Here is a 22,256-nt window from a genome sequence, read left to right on the forward strand (position 1 = left end):
CATGAAGGAGATGTTAGCAGTCCAGTTTGCATTAATGGCTTTCAAGGAGTTACTTCTTCCAGGGCAGGTGTTGATTCTAACAGACAACACAACTGTCATGTGGTACATCAACAAACCAGGGGGAACACATTCTTATCCTCTATGCAGGCAAGCAATGATTTTATGGGAGACTGCGCTAAGCTTGCAACTAACTCTTCAGGCAAGGTTTCTGCCGGAGCACAGAACTCCTTAGCAGATGTGTTAAGCAGACAAATCATGGATCCCCACAGTGGAAACTGGATCTTCATGTATTTCAAAATTGACAGTGTCATGGGGAACTCCAGACATAGATCTGTTCGCTTCTCCACTAAACCACCAGCTGCCACAGTATTGCACAAAGGGGTTTCATCACACAGCTTGGAAAGTGGTTGCTCTGTCTTTCAGTTGGAAACCTTCATGTGTATGCCTTTCCTCCTCTGCCTCTTCTTCCAAAGGTACTATTAAAGGTCAGACAAGACAGGCCAAGGATGATTTTGATAGCTCCAGATTGGCCTCGGCAACACTGGTACCCACTACTACGGAGTCTGGTGGGAAGCCTCCATGGCCTTTGCCTCTGATTCCTCATCTGTTATCTCAGAAGGATGGTCATCTGCTCAATGTCAAGCTTCACTCTCTTCATCTAACAGCCTGGCATATTCTGTGTTGAAACACAGCAGGTCTCAACTTCCTCGACAAGTTTTAAATGTGATTATGGAAGCTAGAAGACCTAGTACAAGGAAAGAAAAATGGAAGAGATTTTTATTTTGGAGTACAGCAAAGAATTTGCAGGTTTCTGAGCCTAATTTGAGTGTGGCTCTTCAATACCTTACTGAGTTATTGGACAAAGGTTTGTCCTTCTCTTCCATTAAGATTCATGCTGCAGCAATTTCAGCTCACTATGATTGTGACCCACCATTGTTTTCGCATCCTTTGTTCAAGCAGTTTCTTAGAGGGCAAAGAATATAAGACCCCAGAGCTCCTACTCCTGCTTGGGATCTCAATTTTGTGTTGGAAAACTTACTCTACAACCTTGGCTACTGCTGAATTGAAATACTTGTCATGGAAGACTGCTTTTCTGTTGGCTATTACTTCTGCAAGAAGGGTGTCTGAGTTGCAGGCCCTTATGGCAGTAGAGCCATTTTGATTTTCCATAAGGATAGGGTATCATTACGTACTAATCCTTCCTTTATGCCTAAGGTGGTTTCTAGTGTGACTTCCACAAACACCAAATGCAGCAACTACTTTGCCCTGATTCCTCCAACAGGGACAGTCCCGAGAGGCAGCTCGAACACGATTGGCCTCCGGGACTCCTTTATGCCTTCTGGCCCTTTCCCCTGATTCCCAAAGTTTTGCAGAAAGCCAGTTTTCAGGGCAGAACACTTATCTTAATAGCCCCATATTGGCCTCATCAAATCTGGTTCCCCTTTCTGAAGCCTCATCTAGTAGAAGAACCTTGGATCCTGGACCCAGTGCCGGATCTTCTGACCCACTCGTCAGGAGCTCTTCACCCTTCACTTCAGTCCATCAAATATCCAGGTTCCAAAATTTATTAGAAGAAGCTCAACATATTCTTTTGTCCTTACATAAGTCTTCAACAAGGAAACAATACCTCAGTAAGTGGAAGAGGTTTTCCATCTGGGCTCAGCAGAATAACATTGACCCTTTTCTAGCCTCCATATCAGATATATTAGAGTTTCTGACCAAACTGTTCAATGAAGGAGCTGCAGCAGCAACCATTTGGGTACAACTGGCTGCTATATCTAATTTCCATATAGGTGAATCTGGAAAGAGTATTATGTCCCACAAGATGGAGAAGGCCTTTTTGAAGGGTATGATGCACCTATACCCACCTATTAGATCACCTACTACTTCATGGAATTTGAATTTAGTCCTATCCAAGATTATTTTCCCACCCATTGAACCTGCTTCTTCTTGTGAGCTGAAATATCTTTCTTGGAAGACCATTTTCTTGGTGGCCATTACATCAGCACACAGAATTTCGGAGTTGCAAGCCCTTTCAGTTAAGCACCCATATTTGATATTCCACAAAGATAGGGTTTCCCTCAGAATGAACCCTTCATTCTTACTCAAAATTTGTTCTGAATTCACCCTTAATCAGGCAATTGAATTACCTGTTTTCTTTCCCAATCAGTCTAATCAGTTGGAATATATGCTTCACAAGCTTGACGTCCATAGACAACTTTGTTTCTGTTTAAACAGGCCAAAAGATAATAGAAGAGCTGATCAGTTGTTTGTCTCCTTCTCAGATTCCAAAAAAAGGTGCACTGGTATCTAAATCTACCTTATCTAAATGGCTTTCTGATTGTATATCCTTTATATACCATGAGGCAGACATTTCCTTAGAGGACAAAGTCAAGGCTCATTCAACCAGAGCTGCTACTACTTCCATAGCCTTCTTGGCCAGACTACCCATTGATTCTATTTGTGCAGCTGTCACATGGTCAAGGCCACATACCTTCATGTCTCACTAAAAAGAAGACAAGGCCTCTAGGGACAGGGCTTCATTTGGTTCTGCTATCCTTAGACAGGTACTCCCATGAGCCACCCAAGCTTGTGGTGCTGGGGACGCTACCCATCAGTAAGAATGAAGACGAGATTGAACAACTTCATATAAAAACATTATGTACTTACCGTAACGTTCCATGTGAGTTGTTCTTCTCGCCTTCATTCTTATGACCCCCCCCACCTACCCCCATCAGATGTGTGGAAGTTCAAGAGGCTCTACATTGGTTTTGGTTCTTCTGAGGAGTTTCCTCTCACTAGCTGTCTTTATGATTTCCTTAAAATCTGATGTAGATTTACCACTAGTTGGCTACAAACAAGATCTGTGGAAGGTAGAGGTGCATTGTGGGATATGGTTTCGGCCTCAAGCTGTTAGAGACCACGAGCTTTGCAAATTGGCCGACTCGGAGCCGAGGATTGGCTCCGAACCCATCAGTAAGAATGAAGGGTAGAAGAACAACTCACATGGAACATTATGGTAAGTACATAACTTCTTTTTTTCCATTTTGATTCGTATAAAGTCTGTGTTCCTTGCTGTTCCACATTGCAAGAGGTTTGCACACATTCAGTGTTAAGAATTTTTTTTACTTGTATCCATGGTAAATTGCACTGAATCATATTAATGCTTAAAATAGCTTTTTATTATTATAAAGTAGCATATTTTAACCATCCTGTGAGATTTCTAGTTGAATTTGTTAGTAAGCTGTTTTTTTAAGTGTTCCACATTTTGCCCATTTGTTCCACATCATGAAATGGAGTTCCACGTTTTGTAGATGGAAGGCTGAGACTGTCGCCTAGAGGTTGTTGAGAAGTGATCTGTGCTTGGCATATAAAATTTCCTTAGATCCAGCCCTGATGGAGCTTTTGCACATCTGCAAAACAAGTAGTACCAGAAACCCTAGAACCCAGGGATTTCAGCTTTGCTTGTGACATAAATAAAACATGCTGGCAAAACAGATATGTAACTTAAAGGATGACCATGCTTTAGAATAGGCTCCCCATCAATGTGAAGCAGAGTCCATCCCTAACCCTAATCAAATGTAACCTTCACCACTGGATGAGAAATCATACATTCATCCTCTAGCTGGCCCCCATGTCTCTTATAGACAAAGGCCAACAGTAAACATTCCCCAAGTAACATATCCCCCACAAGTTTTTAGCAACCACCTAACTACCATACCCCTTCTAGCAATATTACCCCCCATTAAGAAGCACATATTACAAGGGGACACAACTGGATTAGGTTGCATGACTAGGCTTATAAAGGCCCTGGTGGTCATTAGCTTATTATTTGCCTCTGAACCTATGAGAGCTATGTCCTGGACATTTTTTAAATATTACTCTAATTCGCTTAAAACATTAATAGAACATGTTTTGTATATGCATATATTTTATGATTCTGATGGACATTTATTTATTTTTTTAAGATTTGTTGACCAGGAAAGTCTGACCTGACAGAGCCTATTTTCAGCGGAGGCCCAGGGAGAAAGAAACGCTCCAGATGCATGTCTTTTGGAATGTGGGAGGAAACTGGACTACCCAGAGGAAACCCACACAAATGCAGGGAGGATATGCAGACTCCACACAGAAGGCATCCCAGCCAAGAATTGAACTGGAGAACCTCTTGCTGTGAGGCAACAACGTTAACCACTGCGCCACCCATATGAAATGTACAACTGAATTTTTTTGTTGTTTAAACACCTTTATTGAATTATCACTTGTGCTTGCAACATAGGCAGGCTTTCATTTGTATAAAAGTAATCAAACCATAATGACAAGTTCATATTTACAAACACTGCACATCATATATTGTTATATATCATATAATCTAAGCAACATTACATAAATTATTCAAATTCTGACTTCTCTTAAACCTCATTCTTCCTGCAAAACATTTTTCTGCATGTATTGTCCCAACTTTAATTTTTTTCTGTGTAATTTACTCCTACCCATTTCTAAATATCCCACTTCCAGTTCTTTTTATATCTGTACAATATTCACTGCTTCAAGTGTAGTTGGTTTATATTTTGGTTTCCATTTTCTAGTAACTGCTTTTTCAGAAGGCACCAGAATTAAACTTAACAAGGCTTTACTATGTGTAGGAAATTCAGATCTTGTATTCTAGCTCAAAAAAAAATTTCCTTAGTTACACTGATTTGCTCACCCAGTATTCCTGACAGAGTACTCTGTAGGGAATTTTTAAAGTCTGCCAACTCATTACACTCCCAAAACATATGTTCCCAATTACCCCTTGCTTCCCACCAGATCTCCAGCCTTTGCCATCTACATGAGGAAGAATTCTTTAGAGTCTGCTTGGGGTATAAACGGATTAATGCAAACACTTCCAGGCAAAAATCCTAAACCTTCTAGATTTTGTTGCATATTTGGGAGCCATAAATATGTCCTCCCATTGTTTCTTTGTGAATTGCATATTTCATCTCTTTCCCAATCTTTTCTGTTGATTCCTATAGTTTTTGTGCAGTATTTTATATGCCCTAATTCTTCTTCTTCTTCTTTCGGCTTTTCCTGGTTAGGGGTTGCCACAGTGGATCACCTGTCCGCTCATGATTGGCAGTAGAGTTTTACGGTGTCGAGTTGCCAGCCCAGCGCCCAACCTTCCACAGAAGGCACACATATACACGCACTCACACCTAGGGCCAATTTAGTGTGTCCAATCCACCTACAGCATGTCTTTGGGATGTGGGAGGAAACTGGAGAACCCGGAGAAAATGCACGCGACCACAGGGAGGACATACAGACTCTGCACAGAAGGCACCCCAGCTGAGGATCGAACCAGAGAACCTCTTGCTGTGAGGCGACAACGCTAACCTCTGTACCACCGTGGCTGCCCTTTTCAACAGCAGCTTCTGTTCCAGAATAAATTAAAAACTCAACCAGTGCAAGTCTTTCATTTAGGATTTCCCTATCCTTTTCTCTTTGTTTATACTCTATCAATCCCTGATAGGGAAAGCCATTACTAGTCTGCAGTCCAAATGTCCTCTTGGCCTCTTCCCATTCTTTATCTTTTCATCTCTAATTCTTTGTTCCCAATACCTTGGTTCCTTTGCTATCTTTCTACAATAAATTCCAGAACCCTCCTGTCTACTGTCTGTACCCCTAATTGCAGTCCTCCCTATTGGCAGAATTGTCTTATTCCATTCTTGTGTTGGCTTAGTTCTTAGTATACTTTCTGCTACTTTATATAAATATAATATTCTGTATGACTGCTGTTATTCCCTTAAGGAGCTGCACAAAAAATCCCACTCTTTCCTTATTTCTTGAATACCCCACACACACACACAAACACTTCATCATCATCCCTTACCACTTTTAATTGTAGCTTACTTGTTGCTTACTTATGTTGTGTATAAGAGACTTAACTGTGTAGATCTAAAATATCCCTTCAAATCAGGTAATCCTAAACCTCTTTGTTCTGTTGGGAAGATCAGCTTATCACAATTGACTATTGTCCTCTTCTCCTCCCAGACAAAATCCTTCAACTCTTTGATTACTATCCACAACTTCTCCTTTGGTTGATAAACTATGGCAGATCTGTGTATCAAACTAAAGGGACTAAAATCATTTTACTGCTTTTAACTTGCTAGCCATATCTGTAGGCAGATGCTTCCAGTTTCTCAGTTTTTGTATTATCCTTTTAGTCTCTTCCCACACGTCCTTAGCTGCCATAACCAAATCCTTTTTAATCCATACTACTAAATACTTAATTTTATCATGTTCTTATAAATATGGACATTGCTGAACCAATTCATGTGTGTGTACATAGTTTATAGCTGTAGCCTTTTTTTATTCTTCTTTAATTTTATACCCCGAAAAAAAACAGAACTGTCTGAGAATATTCCAGAAAACTGAGATGTCCTTTTCTGGTCCTGTCAGGTGCAAAATAATATCACCTGCAAATTAAGCCAACTTTTCTTCAACACCATGCCAACTGTATTCTTGAATTTATGAGTCCCTTATTTTTCTTTGCCAATGGTTCTAAATATAGCACAAATAAAGGGGAAAAAGAAACCCCCTGCCAGGTTCCTCTGTTTAGACATGGCTTATCAGAGAAGATTCCTCACAGTTTCATTTTTGCCTCCAATCCCTCATATATCATTCTAATTAACCTTATTATTGTATCAAGAAATGCAGCTGCTTCCATTTCCCTCCTCATAAAATCCCAGCTTATTCTGCTGAATGCTTTCTTTACATCAAGACCCACCTATAACCACTGCCTGGATGCCAGGAAAAAAGAAATACAGAGGACCTGAAGGAAAATTGGCTACAAAAGGTGACAAAGAAACACTGACTGGGAAAAGTACTGCAGCTGTTCAGCAAAAAGCAGTGCAAGTCCAAACATGACTTCCAGTAAACTAGAAGAAAGTACAAGGCAACTGCAAACAGACCTGATTAAAATAAACAAAACATTGATGGAGTATATCAACTCAAACAATATAAGGCTAGAAAAAAATGGAAGAACCTTTAAACAGATATTCAGATAAGGTGATAAAACTGCAAAACTCAGAAGTCAAAATGAAGAAGAGGCTAGCTGAATATGAGATTGCACATGAAGACATGTTTAAAAAAATAGAATTAGAGAACAGAGCACATAGGGAAAACCTGAGATTTTCTGCTGTACCAGAGAAGCTAGAAGGAACAGACTGTATTAATTTTATGAAAGCACAAATAAGTAACTGGACTGGTATTCCACAAGAGGAGTTGTTGATTGAAAGGACACATCATGTGTATGCTCCAAACCTGGGTCTGAGAAGTCAACCTAGACCTTTAATAGTAAAGATGCAATCTTACCAGCAGAAGGAACTGATTCTGACAAAACGCTGGCAGTACTAAAAGTGGGAGACAGCAGAGTGTTTGTGGAGAATGACTACTCATTGTACATCAGGCAGAAAAGGAATAAATGTATTCTGTTATTCAGGGAGTGTCAAGAAGCAGGTCTGAGATTCAAACTGCTGCACCCAGCTATCTCCAAAATATTTTTCCCTGGAGAGACAAAATCATTTTTGATGAAGTGCATGCTAAAGAAGAAGTACAAAAGTTTGTCCAATAAAAAGTGAGCTATGAAACAGAAGATTCTGCTTCTTCGTCTTCTGGTAATAAAGACCATAGAGAAACTGTTCCAGTGAAACCTTTTCCAGTGTTTCAATGGAAAATGCTTGAGAGAAGGAAAAAGCACAAGAGTTGACTAGAACAGTCGATAGTATGTTAGAAATGAAGCAGAGATATGATTTGGGAGATGGAGATAAACCGGAATAAAACCAGTAAATTGGAAATTGACAAATGTGGGATTACAGTGCAATAATTATATTTGTGAAACATGACAGAACAAGAAAATCAGGAAATATTGGACTTTTTTGGGCTTTGTTAAGCTTGTAGGGGACTCTAAAGCATATGCCTGACTTCATGTCATTAATGTTCAGAAAATACTTAGGAGAGGGGAAGAGGAGGGAGAAAATTAACTGTAAGTAAAACATTTTTTTTCTTAATGGTACTGTTTTAATAGTACTTTTTTGTATGCTGTAAAGTTTTCTCAGTTATTTTAGGTGTAGTGAGGATCCTAATGTAAATAGGTGCTACTGTTTTTTCTTTTGTTTTTCTCTTTCTTTCTTTCTCCATTCTTATCTCTTTGTTCAGTTTTAAGAAATGTAGGCACTGCAAAGTAAAAAAAAAAAAAAGAAGATGAAGAAAAATCTGGTTAAAAGAGCATGAAAGGAAAATTAGTGTTTTTACTCATTCTTGCATAGGGGAGTGACTGGGTTAAGGTCCTTAGCTTAATCTAGTAACAAGTTTTAAGAGAAAGCAAGTAAATGAAAAAGAATATTGAATATTATAATGCTTTTGCTAGTTAACAAATGTATGCTTGGCAGTTTTGTGTCTGGTTCTCATGACTATAGAAGGCAATCTGATAAAGAGAAATGGCTTGGAGAAAATGTTTTCTTAAACCATTCAATTTTTTTCCCAGCTGAGAGTGCTTTAAAGATCAGACAAAGCCAGATAGCACTTTCTAGAGGCACAGCCTGTACTACATATATTAGCATGGATAACCTTTCTTTTAGGTTATTTCAAGTGTGTGTGTGTGTGTGTGTGTGTGTGTGTGTGTGTGTGTGTGTGTGTGTCTGTCAGTTTACAAAAATTGTTCCTATTAGGAGGATACAATGCCAGTATTTAAAGATGTACATAGTTTTGTATGTTATTAAGTTAATGTAGGGGGTATTGGGGGTGGGTTTTTTTTGGCTTGGGAGCTTTCAATAAAACAAATAATTTTATAAGCTGTGACATAGGCTCAAATGGAGTTGACAAGAAGCAATTGTGTAAAAGATTTAAATGCCAAAGAATATATGTATGTAACACACAAGCTGGAACTAGACATTTAACAAAAAAAGATGTTATAAAAGGTGGAAATTATAACTTTTCAAAACAATTATGCTTTCTGTAATGTCTTTAAACATCAGTTGTCTCTTAGATAAATACAAAAAAGAAAGAGTAGTGAACTATATTAAAACTGTAGAGCGCAAATAGCTATGCTACAAGAGACACACTTCTTAAGAACTGAACATGTGAGTTTGATAAAGAAAGGTTTTCAGGATGGTTATTCAGTGGAATACCTCAAACAAAGGAAAAATGGGAGTACTTATATTAATTGCAAGAAGAGCTCCAATAGTGATAGAAGATGATAAAAAGATAATAATGGCAAATTTGTAGTACTAAGAGTATACTGACAAGGGGAGGAGGATTACACTATGTATTTATATTTACCCAACTGCTATAATGGAGCTTAAGAAAATTCTGGGAGAAATAATCAATTTTCAGCAAGGAATATTACTTATTGATGGGGCCTGGAATTTGATCTGCAACAGTGAAGATGTGTCGGGGGGGCCTAGAAGGGAAAATATTACAAATGAGGGTATATTTTTTGAAGAAATGTATGAAAATACTTGGCAAGGAAGATGTGAATTCAGTACTAGGAGTTCAGAGTGAATTTATATCTACCAAAAGATATAAAAACTGGGCTAGGCTAGACAGAAAAAGAAGTTATGTACTCACCATAACGTTCCATGTTTGTAGTCCATCTCGCCCTTCATTCTTACACATGGCCTCGGAGCCGATCCTCAGCTCCAACTCGGCCTATTACAAAGCTCAAAATCTTCTAGTTGGCTCATGGCTAGATAGGTATCCCATGGTACACCAGTATGATCCCCAGGTCTTATTTGCTGCTAAACTATAGAAAAAAAAAACAGAACAAAAGCTGTCCAGAAAGAACAACAATAATGAAAGGTCTCCACCTGTTATGGAAATTATTTTTCTGTCTCCAGATCCTTCCAGGATGGGGGGGTAAGAGGGTGGGCTCATAAGAATGAAGGGCGAGATGGACTACAAACATGGAACGTTATGGTGAGTACATAACCTGTTTATGTTCTGTAAGTCCTATCTCGCCTTCATTCTTACACATGGGACAGTGTCCCTAGTACCTTATTCTTGGGTGGCTCATGGAAAAATACTCCTGAGTATCGTGGAACCAAAGGAGGCTCTACACCTAGAGGTCAAATCCAATTTGTAATGAGTGATAAAAGGTGTGAGGGGTAGCCCAGGTTGCTGCTGCACAAATATTATCAATTGGAACTGTGGCTTGAAAGGCTGCAGAAGTAGACTGGGATCGTGTAGAATGAGCCTTAATCTTGAATGGTAAAGGCTTTCCATCAGAAGAATAAATGTAGGAGATACAACTCGAAATCCAATTCGAAAGGGTCACTTTGGAAACTGGGAGACTTAATCTGGAGTTGAAGAAGGATACAAACAATTGGTTTGACTTCCTGAATTCCTTAGTCCGGTGTAAATAGAACCGTAATTGTCTGTGAACATCTAACTGATGAAATCTGTATTCTGCTTGAATGATTAGGAAAGAACACCAGCAGCTCTATAGTTTGGTTCAAGTTATTATGAGAGCACACCTTAGGGACAAAAGATAGATTAGTGCGAAGAGATACTCTATCTTTGTAGAAAATCAAATAAGGGGGCTTGATAGACAGTGCTTGTAACTCTGATACTCATCTAGCAGATGTGATGGCCACCAGAAACAAAGTCTTCCAGGACAGAAACCTCAACGAACATGAATGAGCAGGTTCAAAGGGTGGAGAAGTTAATTTGGACAGGATGAAGTTTAGATCCCATGAAGCTTCCAGTTCCTGAAAATGAGGTCTCAGCAAAGTAGCATCTTTAAGGAAAGTTTTACACAATCTGTGTGACATCAGATTAGACTCATGTTGACCCAAATGAAAATTTGATATTGCTGCCTTAATTGTGGCAGCAGCAGAACCCTGGTGAAAAAATTCAGACAAAAATTCTAAAACCACTGGGATGGAAGCAGTGTAAGGGTCAACCTTCCTCTCCTCAGCCCAGATAGAAAACCTTCTCCATTTGCTAGTGTATAACTTTCTAGTGGAGGGTTTATGAGAAGACGTGAGAATGTGGGTCACAGCCGGTAAAAAATCATGAAGCCTGACTAGGGATGGAACTGGAGCAGCCATGCTGTCAAATTGAGGGTGTGGAGGTTGGGGTGAAGAGAGCCTGACATGTGCGTCAAGAGATCTGGCACCAGGTCCAGAGTCTATGGATCATCTAGTAGATGAGGCCCGAGAAAGGGGAACCGAATCTGATGAGGCCAGTAAGGAGTGATGAGAATCAATTTGCTTCCCAACAGTTTCACTTTCTGAATCACCTTGGATATGAGAGGAAAGGGGGGAAAAGCATAAAGGAGACCCAGGGGCCAATCGTGAACAAGTTCATCTCTCTGTGACTCCCCCGGAGGGGGGATAAGGGAAAAGTAGCTGCTGCATTTGGAGTTGATTGGACTGGCAAAAAGACTGCAGCAAGGCTGTCCCCATTTGCGGAAGATCTGATCTGATATTGTTAATCCTCATTCATTCCTATGTGTGGGTAGTCGGTTCTGACCTTGGAACCGAGCCAGCCATCTTCCAAGCTCGGGCCAGCTACAAACTCTCAAGCTAAACTCTTACCCAAAGTTCCCCTTTCCCTGTTACCTCAGATTTCGTTTGCTGCATTTCCATTCAGTCATGTCAAGCTACTTCTCTTGAGCTAAGTACAATATTTTTCTTCATATCTAAGTTCTAAGACAGCTTTTTTTCACAAAAAAGTTATTAGATAGTTATCTGTTACCTTATTGCATTTAGCGACAACCTTTTTCGACTCTTTTTCTTCTCTTCTTACCGAGAGGTAATTCCTTTTTTTACCATCGTTGGTAAACCCCTTTTTGTTTTACCTTCGGGTAGTTCTTGTACCATTGCTGGTATTTTTCTGGTTTCTCCTTCTTTCCTTCTAACCATGGCAGATAAAAAAGGTAGTCCAGGATTTAAAAGATGTTTGGATTGTGGCCATAAATTACCTACTTCAGATGCACATTCCCTATGTGTCTACTGTTTGGGTGTGCTTCACTTAACAGTTGACCCGCCTTGCAGGATTTGTAAGAACTTCTCTAACAGGATGTTAATTGAAAGAAAAAATAAATTAATATTGAATGGGGCTACTTAAATCTCCAATTCCAGAGGCTATTTCTTCATCAGAGGCTTCAACCCCTCCAAGATCCCATAAGAAAAAGATTGATGAACAAAAAAAGGCCAAGTCTCTTCCTTCGGCCCTAGCTGGGGACTCTCAGGAACTGAGACCTAAGAAAGCTAAGCTTTCCAGTTCAGATTTGACTTCTACGGCTCCAGTGCTTTCAGTGCCTAGACCTTCGGCACCGAGGCCACTGGCGCCATCTGAAACTTTGGCACCAACTAGTGTGCCCCATGCTGCATCGGTACCAAGGAGCTCCTCGGTTCAGACTCCTTTACCAGCACCGACTGTTCAGTCGATCCAGACTGTTATGACGTCAATGGATGTTTCGACGCCCATTCCTTTTTCGGCTCCAACAACTTACCTGGCACTGATGACTACCCTCTCGATACCGACCATTCAGTTTTTGTCACAGATGTTTTCGGCTCAGGCCTTAGCGCTAACAACCACTTTGGTACTGACCTAATTGTCGGTGCAGACCATGACTTCGGCACCGATGATTTCCTCGGTGCAGACACCAGTAGTTCAGACCATTACAACTCCGTTGTTTTCAGTGCAGACCTGCCCCATGGTGGGCACTGAGCTTGCTCCGTCCTTGAATAGACCTGACTCTCCCTCAGCCATGTTCGTGAAATCCACTAGAAGCCTCTCTGAACACAATGTGTTGCGTCTTGTGGATCAGTTGCTTTTGGCCAGAGGTATCCCACCCCCCAGGACCTATCCTTCTTCGGGAGGTGATCACCCTTTACCAAAAACTGCTACTTATTCTCCTCCTTCATTGCCTTTGAAGCCCCTTGATATAGCACAGTCTTCCCCCACTACAGTTCCCTTTATGGACCTCACTAAGGAGCCACAGTTGCCTTTGTGGCAGGAGAGTCTTGCCACGGCCCAGGATGTCAGCTGTGGCGTACGTACTTTGGCAATTCACAGCCATCCAGGGACTCTGGGTCGGCAGGCTGAGACACTTGGGTGAGGGGTGACCCCTGCCATGGGTCCCCACCTCTCTTCAGGTGGACCGGCCTTCCAGCTAATGGAGAAGGCTCTTGCGTTGGTTGGCGATCCTGTGCTATCACTCTTCCCACCCTCCTCTGAACCACAATGTACACAAGCCGCCCTCAGGACATACTCCCACAGGAGACCCCTTTTGCGTGGTCTTCCCCAGCTTCTCCCTCTGAGGAAGATCATCAAAAGAGCTCATGCAAGAGGAAGCACATGGACTCCACAGAGGAGTCCCTTACTGAGGACACAAACTTTGATGATGGGGAAGGGTCTCCTCGATCACCCTCTGAGGTATCCTTTGGAGATATCCTTAAAATCCTTAAACAGAGGGGTGATTGGCAGCCCTCTAACCTGACCTCTGAAGAGTCTGTGTTCCTGCAGGCCTTTCTTGCCCGGCCCCCTACCTCCCAGGTTACTCCACCTGCCGAAGAACATGTCCGGCTCGTCGTGCAGCATGTGTGGAAGACTCCTGACATCATTGAGGCCATTCCCCAGAGGCCATATAAAATTTTGTCCCCTGCTGCTAGTGACCCCCATTGGTACAAAGGTCTTCCTGTAGATGCCTTGGTGGTGATGGCCACAACTAAAAAGGGACCTGGTGGAAGAAAAAAGCCAGACTTTCCATCTGCCCAACAAAGAGTCTCAGGCTCTGGACAGAATAGGGAAACATACCTTCCAATCAGCGACCTTTGCAGTCAGGTCCCTGAATTATATGGCACATTTTACCAGGCTTCAAAGAGACTTAATTTCTGAGCTCTCTGAAACTTTGGCTGGAGCTGTGTCTGATGAGGTCCATGACAAAGTGGCCTCTCAGCTAGCCACCATTGAATCGATATCTAACTCCTCCATGCACCTGATATCTCATGCATCAGAAGGAGCAGCAAGAGCGATGGGTTCAGGCATTGTTCTGGGATGCCATGCCTGGATGCGCTTGTGTAATTTCACTGAATCATTCAAGGCTTCCTTTCTCAATGCTCCCATTGAAGCCTCTTCATTGTTCGGACCCAAAGATAAAAGCACACTGGCCAGATGTGAACAGGACAGTAAGACCCTTTCTGCTGTGGGTGTCCGTTATTCTTCCCCTCAAAGGGCTTTCTCCAGAAACCAGAAGAGTGGGAAGATATGGCACAAAAAGTCTCAAGGTTCTTTCTATGACACACAGGCTGAGTTCTCCGCTAGAGTCAGAGGGGGAAACTCACAGGGAAGATGCTTTTTGGGGCAGAGGGGGTCCGCGTAACCAGGGTTCCAGCGATTCTTTCCCTGTCCAATCCTACCAGCACTCCTCAAGAGTGGCCCAACTGCTTTCCTCTGGAAGTGGTTGGGGGTCGTTTCTCTTTGTACCCTTCTGCCTGGCTAACCATTACCACCGATTCTTGGGTACAAAGGATAATAACCAGAGGTTATCATATCCCCTTTGACCTTTGTCCCACTCCCCTGACAAGCTTACCCGACATTCCACCCAGTCAAAGGGAAGAAGCAACATTAGAGATTTCAAAGCTGCTAAGAAAAAGAGTCATCCAAATAGTCCCTCCAGACCAGATAGGATCCGGATTCTACTCAAGACTATTTTTGGTGCCAAAAAAAGACTGGGGACTGGAGACCAACCAATTCTGGATCTCAGTGTATTGAACAAGTTTGTAAAGGTACAGAAATTCTGGATGGTCACAATACAGTCTATCCTTCCGCTTTTGGAAAAAGACAATTGGATGTGCTCGATAGATCTTCAAGATGCATACTATGACATAAAAGTGGACAGACCATCAAGAAGATTCCTTTGCTTCCATGCAGGAGCCAGTCATTACCAGTTCAGAGTACTGCCCTTTGGACTCTCTACAGCCCCCAGAGTGTTCACAAAGTGCATGGCAGTCATCACAACTCACTTGTGACTACAAGGATTCCAGGTGTTTCCATACCTAGACGACTGGCTCATCTCCGCCCCCACCAGCCATCTATTGTAAGAAGCCCTGGCATACTCTCTTCTCACTGCAGAAAGGCTAGGCATAACCATAAACTGGCTAAAATCCAATCTCACCCCATCTCAGGCCACAGAATTCATAGGGGTCATCTTGAACACAAAGAATTGCAGAGCATCCATTCCGGAGCACAGAATTGTAAGGATAAAGCAGCAACTGATTCCAATCCTTTCAAGGGAGAAATCCACAGCTCATTCTGTTCTCCAGTTGTTGGGTTCCATGGCAGCCTCCATTACTATTGTCCCCCTGGCCAGGTTTCACATGAGGCTTCTACAATGGCTACTGCTCACCCAATGGTATCCCTTTCAGTACCCTCTTTCAGCCAAGATTTGGGTAACTCACAGGTGCAAGCAAGATTTAAATTGGTGGATGGCACACAATCTGTCACAATGGTCTCACCCCTTCTCTCCCCAACAGCCCAAGGCTACAGTGACCACGGACGCCTCCCTGATAGGGTAGGGGGGGCTATTTCAGGGACAGACAGTCCAAGGTACTTGGTCTGAAATGGAGGCCCATCTGCCTATAAATATTCTAGAGCTGAGGGCGGTGCTTCTGGCATTGCAAGCATTCCATCCCTTGCTGCTGTCTGGGACTATTGTGATACAATCAGACAACAGGTGGTCTGGTACATCAACAAACAAGGTAGAACCAAATCTTACCCACTCTGTCTAGAGGCCATGAGGATATGGCAATGGGCAATGGCTACCAACCGCTTTCTTCTAGCAACGCACATTCCCGGGAGTTCCAACGTGATAGCAGACAGACTCAGCAGGTGTATTCTACAACCTCATGAGTGGTCCCCGAATCCTTTGATAGCGGCGGCAATTTTCAACCGCTGGGGTCTTCCTTGCTGAGACCTCTTGCATCCCCGAACAACTACAAATGCAGCAACTATTTCGCCCTGATTCCCCCTCTGGGACAGTCACCCAGGGACGCTCTAGTCCACAATTGGCTCTCGGGTCTACTTTAGGCATTTCTACCTCTCCCCCTCATTCCCCAGTTTCTGAAGAAAGTCCGCCGGTTGAAGAGCAAAGTAATCCTCATAGCACCATACTGGCCTCGTCATATTTGGTTCCCCTTCCTTTGGCCTTACCTGCTAGATCAACCATGGATTCTCCAACCAACCCCGGGGTTGATCTCCCATCTGCAGAATCTGATTCACCCCAATTCAAACAGCCTGAAGCTAACAGCTTGGCTCCCCCAATTCCTTTGATTGCCAGGCAGAATGATCTTTCTTTCCCAGTACGTGACATTCTTATTGCATCTCATAAGTCTTCCACCAGAATTACATATCTCAGCAAGTGGAAAAGATTTACTATTTGGCTGAAAGAAAAACAGGTAGATCCTTTTTCAGCACCAGTGTCGATAGAACTGGAATATCTGTCTACCTTATTTCAATCTGGTCTATCTGCCTCTACCATTAGAGTTCATTTGGCCGCAATATCTAATTTTCATGATGGTGTCCAAGACTCTTCTCTTATGTCACACAAATTATGCAAGACTTTCATAAAAGGCGTGAATCATCTAAAACCCCCTTTTAGATAACCTACTCAACCATGGGACCTGTCAGTCCTACAAGCTTTGACAATGCCACCTTTCGAACCAGTTTCTTATTGCAACCTCAAATATTTCTCATGGAAAACCTTGCTTTTTGGTCGCCATTACTTCTACCAGACATATCTCTGAACTTCAGGCCTTATGCATCAAGAGGCCATATTTGATTTTTCATAGAGATAGAGTGTCATTGAGAACTAATCCTTCCTTTCTGCTAAAAGTGATCTCTGAAATGTCCATTAGTCAAACCATTGAATTGCCATTTTTCTTCCCCAATCATTCAAACAGAGGAGAGTATTGCCTACACACCCTAGATATTTACGGGCAAATTCACTTCTACTTGAACAGGACTAAGGCTTCTCGTAAATCAGACCAGTTATTTTTGGCCTATTCTGGACCTAGATTAGGATGTGCTGTTGCTAAAGTCACATTGGTTAAATGGTTAAAAGACTGCGTAACCTTCATTTATAGAAAACGTAATATTCCATTAACTACTACCATAAAGGCTCATTCTACAAGGTCGGTGGCAACTTCTGCTGCCTTCCATGCCAGAGCCTCTTTACATGACATTTGTACAGCTGCAACTTGGGCTAGTCCTCATACATTCATCAATCATTACAAGTTGGATTTGGCCTCCAGGGGAAGAGCATCTTTTGGTTCTATGGTGCTCAGGAATGTCCTCCCATGAGAGCCTCCCAGGAATAAAGGTAGCTGGGGACACTGTCCCACATGTAAGGAATGAACGAGTATTAACAATATCAAATAAAGAAGTTATGTCTTACCATAACGTTCCATCTGCATTGTCAATCCTCGTTCAGTCATTATGACCCTCCCTCCTTCCTCTTCCTGTGGCTTTTAGTGGATCTCACCATCTAGTTCTGTTAGGTCATTTGACCAGAGGTAGCCTCTACCTTCTTTTGACTTGCAAACTCAATCTGAGGTAACAGGGAGAGGGGAATTCTGGGTAAGAGTTTAGCTCAAGAGTTTGTAGCTGGCATGAGCTTGGAAGATGGCTGGCTCGGTTCCGAGGTCGGAACAGACTACCCACACGTAATGACTGAATGAGGATCAACAATACAGATGGAACGTTATGGCAAGACATAACTTCTTTTTCCGCTATTTCCTGCTTCAGAGACAACTCGTGAGGCATCAAGATTTCCCGGCTGAGTTTGTTGGCTATTACGTTGATTGTCCCTGGGATGTGTATTGCCACTAGAAAGCGCTGGGAAGATATCGCCCATTTCCAAACACAAATAGCCTCTGGACAAAGGGGGTAAGATCTGGTTCTGCCTTGTTTGTTGAGATACCATACTACCGACATGTCTGATTGTATTGCTATCATCCCAAGAGAAAGAAGGTTGTGGAGTGCTTGCAACGCCAGGAGCACCGCTTTCATCTCTAGAACATTGATATGCAGGTGAGCCTCATGATCTTGCCATGTGCCCTGAACTGTCCTGCCTAGATAATGCCCCCCCCCACCCTATCTGTGAGGCATCCATGGTCACAGTAGCAATGGGTTGGCGAGGAAGGAATGGCGTACCTGTGGTTAGTTGGTTGGGTTGGAACCACCAACGGAGGCCCTTCTTGCAAGACTCTGTTAAAATGATGTGGTGGGACAGGGGCAGTTGGTGAAAGGACCACTGGGATGACAGGAGCCATTGAAGAATCCGGATATGCAATCTGGCAAGAGGGACTAGCAATATGGTGGAGGCCATGGTCCCTAAAAGTTTCAGCACTGTCTTTGCTTTGACTTTCTGGAGGGGAAGTAGACGGAGAACTTGCTGTATGAGGTTCTGAGCTCTTTCTGCTGGAAGACGAGATAACATGGTGACTGTGTCTATTTCTGTGCCTATAAAAGTCACAAATTGAGAGAGCGATAAAGCAGACTTTTCCCAATTTATGGTAATCCCCAACTGGGCACAATGTTGGATAGTGAAATCTCTGGTTTGAAGGAGTAGATGCCTGGTGGAGGCAGTCAGGAGCCAGTCATCCAGGTACGGAAACACTTGGAATCCTAGACATCTCAGGTGACTGTCACTACTGCCATACACTTGGTGAACATCCTGGGGGCTGTGGTAAGACCAAAGGGCAGAGCACGAAACTGGTAGTGACTGGCTCCCAGTCGGTAGTGTAGATGGCACTTTGACGCTCTGTCCATTTTTATATGGTAGCACACATCTTGGAGGTCTACTGAGCACATCCAAGTGTCTTTCCCTAATAGAGGGAATATAGACTGCAGTATCACCATCTGGAACTTGTTCATCTTTACAGATTCGTTTAATTTGCTGAGGTCCAAGATGGGCCTCCAGTCCCCTGTACGTTTTGGCACTAAAAAGAATCTGGAGTAAGTTCCGAATCCTACCTGGTCTGTGGGGATGGCTTGGATGACTCTTGTTTGCTAGCAACTTGTTCACTTCTACAGTTGCTTGATCCCTGTGATTGGGTGGAACATCTGGGATCCTCTTGGGAACATGAGGTGTAAGAGAAAAGGGTATGGAATAACCTCTGGTGATAATTCTTTGTACCCATTTATCTCAGGTGATGCTTAGCCAGGCTTCTGGATATAAAGAAATGCAACCCCTGACTGGCTCCAGAGAAGCACAGCCAGACCCCAAATCAAGAGCACTGGTAGGGGTGGCCTCAAAATGAATCACGGCCTCCCTGCTTTTGCGGTCCGCCCCTGCCTCTAGGGTGACGTCTACCATTTGCTCCTCCCCCAATGCCTCTGAAGGAGGCGTCACCCTGTGCATCTGGGAAAAGCTTCTGGGACTTCCTGAACCACATCTTACCACCTCTCTGACCCATAGGGTATGGTCTAGAGGGGACGGTAAAATGTACTCCAATGGTAGACAGCATTTTCCCTTCTTTCTCACACCTGGCAAGTGTGTCTTTTACCTTAGGTCCAAACAAGGAAGAACCCTCAAAGGGAACGTTGGTAAAGGTAGACTTGAATGGCTCCGCAAAATTACACAAGCGTATTCAGGAGTGCCTCCTAAGGGAGACTCCTGAACCCGCTGCCCTGCTCGTTCCATCGGCTGCATAAGAAATCAGCCTCATGGAGGAGTTAACAGTGGAATTCAAGGTGGACAACACATTGTCAGGGACTTCTTCAGTAGATGTACCTTGTAGAGTCTCTCCCAACTCCTTAAGGAGATCTCTCTGAAGCCTTGTAAAATGTGTTAGGTAGTTCAGTGATCTGAGAGTGAATGCCACTGACAAAAAGATATGCTTCCCATATCTATCCATCATTTGAGACTCCTTGTTCGGTGGATGGACAGATGAAGAAGTCTCCACTAGTTCCTTCTTAGTGGCCACCGCCACCACCATGGCATCTACAGGAGCACCCTTAGATAAAAATTCCTTCTCCTTGGGGGCTGACAAAAATTTATTGGGTCTCCTGGGAACTGGCACCATGGCATCAGGAGTCTCCCACACCTTTCGACTAACAAGGTCTAGAAGTTCGTCGAAAGGTGGAGACACCCAAGAGGCTGAAGGTTGAGACCCAGAAGCCTTCAGGTACACTGACTCCTTATCAGAAGGGGTAACAGTGGGCCAGCCGCACCTCTGCTTAAGGATCTCTAAGATGTCTACAAAGGAGACATCATCAGAGGACAACTTAGGTGACCCTTCTGACTCCTGAAGGTCAGTGTCAGAGGTAAGAGACTCATCCTGGGAGTCTACATGCTTCCTCTTGCATGTTGTCTTCTGAGGAGGCTACTCAGAAGGATATTCCGGGGAGGTCTCAAAAGAGTGGGGGCCACCAACTGGGGGCTCCTGAGGCTGCGGGTCTCTGCTGTTGATAGAGGGAGTAGGTGCTGAGACAGAGGTGGGTGTCGGAGAGGGAAGAATGTCAGTACCCCTGTGTGGAGCTGATGAGCGGGACAGCACACTCCGCATCATCTCAAAGGCAGACCTCTCTGGCTTTGTAGACCTCCTCGGCTCCAAGGAGACAGAGGAAGTCATTGGCTCCAGAGCCATCAGCTCCGAGCTAGATGTATGATCTGAGCTCACGCTAGCCTACGCACTGAGAGGGAAACTCGGAACCGAAGACGTCTGGGTCCAAGTGTCCCTGTCGGGACTGACAGGGGAACTTCAGCTCCTAGACACTCTGGATGGCATTGAAGGTGTCGGACCAGAACTTGGCTCGAGACGGCCTCAATGGGAGCTGGAACCAAGGGTTCTACAACCAGCGGTACCGAACACTCCAGCTCTGAAAGCCCGGCACAGCTCTGAGGAGGAACCACAACAGGGGGAATGGACTCAGGTGGCTCCAGAACCAACTGGGTCAGAGCCAACAGCATTTTTGGCAAGGCAGACGACTTCAGGAGTCTCAGCACTACTCTCTCCATATCTTCTTCTGATAGGCTCCTGGAAGATCTGGAAGACAGTGTGGGAGATCTGGACCTCTGTAAGATAGGGGACCTTAAAGTTGGAGAGACCGGCAATGGATCTCTGGACCAGCTCCGATGTTTGCTATCAATAGTCAGCTCCGAAATGCTTGGGGCCGACACTGGAGTCATAGTATCAACGACCTCGATCAGTTCCAAGATCAGTGGAGCCGAGGAGGGAGAAGTCTTGTCCGGTTTAGAAAATTTAGGAGGCAGTTCCGAAGAACCAGATGGTGCCGGGGAATGTCTCTTAGTAGGTTTAGCCTTGTCTTTTTTAGATGCATGAGATTTGGAGGAAGAAGACAAACTGGCCAAGTCTTCCTCGAAAGTGGGCTTGAGGAGACCTTTCAATATTAGTTTGTTCTTCTGCTCCTGTAAAACCCTGGAGCTGAAGGAATGGCAAAACATACAGGTTTCCAGCAGATGGATGGCTCCAGGACAATACACACAATTGCTATGGCCATCCATAATTGACATCTTCTGAGAGTATTTTACACATTTCTTAAACCCGAGGGTTTATGATCTTTTGCCTCTTTAGACATGGTAAACGGAGAAGCAGCAAAGAAGGACATAACACAAACACAACGATACCGCACTAGCACTCACACACCATGAGGACTAGGGCCTCTAACTCAAAAAGGCCTAGCCCGGGGTAGAGAAAAAGACAGAGAACTAAGTCCTCTAACTTAAACGGACCTAGAAAAGAGAAAACTAAATGTCAGAAACTAAACGGACCTAGAAAAGAGAAGACTAAAGGTCAGAAACTATCTAAGCGGACCTAGAAAAGAGAAGGCTAAAGGTCAGAAACTATCAACTATACTACACACACACACACACACACACACACACACACACACACACACACACACACACACACACACACACACACACACACAAAGTATGAACAAGAGGTTGTCCAACTGTCTCAGTGAAAACTATACTCAAATTCTACGTCCTAGAACAAAAAGGGTCAGAAATGTCAAAGGACCCTTGCCAAGTGAATAGCTAAATATCCGACTAATATCTAGGTGGAAAAAGTCTAATGCTAACTATCTAATCCTAATAAGCACTGCACACTAATAAACACTGTACACGGAAAATAATAAATTGAGTGCAAACGCGCACCTTAACAGTAAGCATTAAATATTTAAGTAATAACTATCAAACTTCCAAACTCTCTACGCTAATAAACACAGCAAATAACAACAAGGAG

The 22,256-nt window shown here is 43.3% G+C and overlaps 1 protein-coding gene across 1 annotated transcript in view; it reads left to right on the forward strand.

Moving 5' to 3' along the window:
- Nucleotides 1–22,256, forward strand: part of DNAAF2 (dynein axonemal assembly factor 2) — a 675,691-nt gene that overhangs the window by 491,237 nt on the left and 162,198 nt on the right. The window lies entirely within an intron of this gene.

Source organism: Protopterus annectens, chromosome 6.part0, assembly GCF_019279795.1.
Source record: "Protopterus annectens isolate FY-2018-M chromosome 6.part0, PAN1.0, whole genome shotgun sequence".
Taxonomy (NCBI): Eukaryota; Metazoa; Chordata; order Ceratodontiformes; family Protopteridae; genus Protopterus; species Protopterus annectens.